The following is a 5,740-nucleotide window of genomic DNA, read 5'->3' on the forward strand; positions in this document are numbered from 1 at the left end:
TGGGGTCTATTACTTTTAAACGTTTAAGAGACTTTAGCTCTGCCATCGCTTGGTAACAAAGGCCCAGAGCCTCAAACTTATTTAGGCTCCTAACTTCCATTGGAATCTGTGGAAATTAGGAATTGAAATACTTTTGAGGGTCTGGGCCAAAGTTTTTTTTTCTCTGGGAATTCTCCCCCCATTTTCTTTTAACACACCCTGGGCCTCAACACAAACAGAAATGGGAATGAAGGGTGGGAGAGAAGCCTAAAATGTCATGGAAACCTGTCAAAAATACATGGTGATGAATACTATCAAGGTATATACTACTACTCTGCCTCCGAGTTTGTGAGGGACCAGCAACCCCCTCACATAAGGTACTATTCAGTACATTTACATGGTATCACCTTAAAAAATAACATATAGAAAAATATCTGCAGTAATATGTGTTAAGTGCTGTTGAATGTCGTTGCTGTGGTAACACTGTCTAGGCTGCTAAGCTATTACACCTGCTCAGTGCTGCTGTTCAAGTAGGTAGGGACAAAATAAAGTCCAAGGCACAAAACAAGATTAAACTAGCTAGAGACATAAAGAATAAAAAGAAAACGGTCTATGAATATATTAGAAACCAGGGAAAGACCAATGACAGGGTAGGCCTGTTACTCAATGCGCAGGGTGGAAATGGAAGAAATGCTAAATGACTTTTTTGTTTCATGACAGGTCTTTCTCCATGAGCTCATCTCAATTGATTAGACTTTTCCTGTTGTTATGCATACTTCCACCTTGTCATGTTCTCTGTATGTATAAATATCTCCTGTCTGTGTGTTCCATTCTATGCATCCGAAGAAGTGAGCTGTAGCTCACGAAAGCTCATACTAAAATAAATTTGTTAGTCTTTAAGGTGCCACAAGTACTCCTGTTTTTTTGTTTCATTTTCACTAAAAAGGTGAGTAGCGATTGAACATCTAACATAGTGAATGCACGTGAAAAAGCGGTAGGATCAGAGGCTAAAATAGGGAAAGAACAGGTTAAAAATTACTTAGACAAGTTAGATGTCTTGAAGTCACCAGGGCCTGATGAAATGCATCCTAGAATACTCAAGAAGCCAGCTAAAGAGATATCTGAGCCACTAGCGATTATTTCTAAAAAGTCATGGAAGATGGGAGAGATTCCAGAGGACTGGAAAAGGGCAAATATAGTGCCCATCTATAAAAAGGAGAATAAGGACAACCAAGGGAATTACAGACCAGTCAGCTTATCTTCAGTACCCGGACAGATAATGAAACAACTAATTAAGCAATCAATTTGCAAACACTTAGAAGATAAGAACGTGATAAGTAACAGTCAGCATGGATATGTCAAGAACAAATTGTGTCAAATGAACCTAATCTATTTCTTTGAAAGGGTAACAGGCCTTGTGGATGGGGGGAGATGGTAGACGTGGTATATCTTGACTTTAGTAAAGCTTTTGATACTATCTCACTTGACCTTCTCATAAACAAACTAGAGAAATACAACCTAGATGGAGCTACGATAAGGTGGGGGCATAACTGGTTGGAAAACCATTCCCACAGAGTAGTTATCAATGGTTCACAGTCAACCTGGAAGGCCATAACCAGTGGGGTCCCACAGGGATCAGTTCTGGGTCTGGTTCTGTTCAATATCTTCATAAGTGATTTAGATACTGGCATAGAGAGGACACCTATAAAGTTTGCGGACAATATCAAGCTGTGGGGGGAGGGGCAGGTTACAAGTGCTTTGGAGGATAGGATTAAAATTCAAAATGATCTGGACAAACTGGAGAAATGCTCTGAAGTAAATAGGATGAAGTTCAATAGGGACGAATGCAAAGTACTCCCCTTAGGAAGGAACAATCAGTTGCACACATATAAAATGGGAAATGACTGCCTAGGAAGGAGCACTGCGTAAAGGGATCTGGGGGGGTCACAGTGGATCACAAGCTAAATATGAATCAATAGTGTAATGCTGTTGTAACAAAAGCAAACACCATCCTGGGATCCTGGAAACAGGCAAAGGGATGGATTGATTGGTGGTTACCTTTTTGGTCATTCCCTCTGGGGCACCTGGCACTGGCCACTGTCAGAAGACAGGATACTGGGCTAGATGGACCTTTGGTCTGACCCAGTATGGCCATTTTTATGTTCTTATGTAGTAGCAGGAGTGTTGTAAGCAACACACATGAAGTAATTCTTCCTATCCTTTCTGTGCTGATAAAGCTTCAACTGGAGTATTGTGTCCTGTTTTGGGTGCTACATTTCAGGATAGATGTGGACGAATTCGAGAAAGTCCAGAGAAGAGCAACAAAAACAATTAAAAGTCTAGAAAACATGACCTATGAGGGAAGATTGAAAAAATTGGGTTTGTTTAGTCTGGAGAAGAGAAGACTGAGAGGGGACAGGGCTTAAACTGCAGAAATGGCAGTTTAGGTTGAACATTAGGAAAAACTTCCTAACTATTACGGTACTTAAACACTGGAATACATTGCCTAGGGAGATTGTGGAATCTCCATCATTGGAGATTTTTAAGAGCAGGTTAGACCAACACTTGTCAGTAATGGTCCAAATAATACTCAGCCCTGCTATGCAGAGGCCTGGACTAGAAGACCTTTCAAGGACCCTTCCAGTCCTAAAATGCTATGATTCTTGGAGCTTCAGTGTTACATGCATTAGCAGAGAGCACAGCTCGCTGATTCAGCAGACCTCAATGTTACTCATAAGGAAAGACCAGAGGCTTGGTTTGGTGGCGAAAGTGATCAGCCAGGTTTATTGTCGTCAAAGCACAGTTCTAGCGCCCCAGAGGAGCTCCAGGGACACTAACATATGTATGCCTGTGGCAATGGACCAGCTCAGTCAGTCCACTGGGACACTGCCCCCTCAGCTGGACAAAAGTGCCCTCCTATGGCTTCTCCTTATATACATGAATATAGATGTATTGCACTCCAGATGTGGTTGGTTACCGGCCTTATCCTGGTACTTGCTAGTTCCATCAAAACATCCCCATCCACTATCCTGTCATCCCATCCTTATCTTACTCAGGACCGGCGTGTCCCTCTCTGTACCATCTCCTAGGAATGTGTTCACAGCGATACTTGAGAACTCTGGGTGTCCTGTGCTGTCATCTCCAGTCAGGAAGGTGCTTACTTGGTGTTAGACAGTACCTGGTGTGTTGCTCTATTGCCCAGGCCAGGCCTACTCTGGTTCACAGCCTTTGGTTCACACTGTTAGCTAGGCCTAGGGCTCCAGCAAGGCCTACATCGTGCTTCCATGCAGAGACAAGACCACATTAGGGGGAAGAAAATCCTGTAACAGAATGAAAATTTATCCACATTTTAGTGAAATTTTACTGAATTTCTAGGGGCTGGGCCTGGTGAAATCCACAGTCTTCCCGTCAGCCCTAGAGAAGATGTCTGAAAATGTAACACAGTCTGGAACTGTATTAAGTATTTTGCAGAAACTTCAACTCTACTACAAACCCCAGGCGAAGTTATAGCCCATGGTGTCTTTGGAGAGCAACTCCATTACTGGTGCTACAGCAAGATGGCTGAGACAGAGAGAGGAAACGTGTAAAAAATCAGTATGTGGTTTGGAAAAGGATACAAATGTGGGGTTTTACAGTGGAAAGGCGGTGTTCTCTCTTTGAGAATCAGGCATTTATTTAAACTTACATTCAAAAAGGAGACCCAGTCCTTAAAACCGAAAACGTGAACCACTGAGAATGTGGCTGTATCCCCCCAAATGTGTCAAAGCTCAGATATTTTTGGCAATGTCAAACTACTGTGGAAGAGCATTTCAAATGAAGAAGCATCACCCGGCCCTTTGTTGTTATTAGAAATATGAAATATATTTAGATTCATTTTCCACCCTGTCAGGGTTCCCTCCCCACTCTGAACTCTGGGGTACAGATGTGGGGACCCGCATGAAAGATCCCCTCATCTTATTTCTATCAGTTTAGGTTACAAACTCCCCAAGGCACAAATTCTCCCTTGTACCTTGGATAGGTAATGCTGCCACTACCAAGTGATTAGACAAAACTCAGGGAAAGGACCATTTGGAGTTCCTACTCCCCCGTAATATCCCCCCAAGCCTTACACCCCCTTTTCTAGGGAGGCTTGAGAATAAACAAGATGAGCACAGACCAACCTTGGGTTTTTTAGGACACTAAAAAAATCAATCAGATTCTAAAAAAACCCAAAACTTTATTGGAAAGAAAAAAGGTAAAAGAAGCACCTCTGTAAAATTAGAACGGAAGATAATCTCACAGGGCAGTCAGATTCAAAACACAGAGGATTTCCCTCTGGGCAAAACTTCAAAGTTACAAAAAGAAACCCAGGAATACACCTCCCTCTCAACACAGAGAAAGTCACAAGCCAAAATAAAAGCAAGCTAACTCATTCCCTTGCTAGTACTAACTAATCTTAATGGAGCTGGATTTCTTGCTTTCTTGATCTGTCTCTGGCAAACAGACAGACAAAGAACAGACAAAACAAAGCCTCCTCTGCCCCCCGATTTGAAAGTATCATGTCCCCTTATTGGTCCTTTGGGTCAGGTGCCAGCCAGGAATTTGGGCTTCTTAACCCTTTACAAGTAAGAGGATTTGGTGCCTCGGACCAGGAGGGATTTTATAGTACTGTATACAGGAAGGTGGTTACCCTTCCCTTTATGACACACCCACCCATTCAGTACACACATCACACCCCTACGTTTTGTACCCATTTACTCTGTGCGCACATCCATCCCATTACCCCATGTACAGTCACCCACACCAAGTCAACCCCTCAGCTACACCCAGGGAGGGAGAGCACCGGCCCCCACCCTCCCCTTTACAGGCAAAGGCCAGGGCAGTGACGGCATTTCCATGTGTGCAGTGGAAGTCCCTGTTACTCCCCATACCTGACTCTATCCCTGCTTTCCCTGAGCAAGACATTGCCACGCCCTAGTCCCATGTCACGGGCTCTACACCGGGATCCAAATTCCAATGCCTGGCTCCCTTTCCCCGGCCAGAAAAATCTACCCCCAAAGACCCAACTCCCCAGCAGACTCTCTAAACAAGGGATCAGCTCAGCAGATGAACAAGGGAGGCAAGCAAGGGAGTTTTGCAGGGTGTAGCTGTGGATCTGGTGCATGGAGGTAAAGGGACTTGGGGAGTTGTGTGTTGTTCCATTTGCTGTTTGTCTCCCTGTGGGTTGTGTGGTCGTGGTTTGGGTCCCTGACCAGGCCAGGTGACCGAGGTCTGTGTGTTTGTGTCTCTGAGAGGGTCGTGTGGCTCTGACCATTGGGCCTAGGCTCAGCCCTGGTGTTTGATGTCTGAGTTGTCGATCACCCCATTAGCCATGGGGCAGAACTAAGCAGCGAGGTGCAGAGTGTATAGGGTAGTTGCTGAGCAAACACTTGACCAGGCACTTGGGTGAGGCACTGAACTATTCAGCTATGTCATTATTGTACCCCATTCCCTAGGATGCAATCGACAGATCTGCTGGGCCTGCTGGGTTCTGTGTATTGTGCAGCAGATTAATGACATTTATGAGTAAACACAGCAGCACTAGGTACAGTATTTCCACCCCCCGAAACCCTTTAGGGAAATGTGATCACCATGAAGTGAAATCAGGATTTCCCCACAACTACTCCCCACCCCTCCAGCTGAGAACTGTATTTCAGGGTCAAACTCACCTCCATTATGGCCAGGCTGCTGTCCCTGAGAGATCCCAGTCACTGAATGCAGAACAACGGATCACAGTGAAACA

Source organism: Mauremys mutica, chromosome 1, assembly GCF_020497125.1.
Source record: "Mauremys mutica isolate MM-2020 ecotype Southern chromosome 1, ASM2049712v1, whole genome shotgun sequence".
Lineage (NCBI taxonomy): Eukaryota > Metazoa > Chordata > Testudines > Geoemydidae > Mauremys > Mauremys mutica.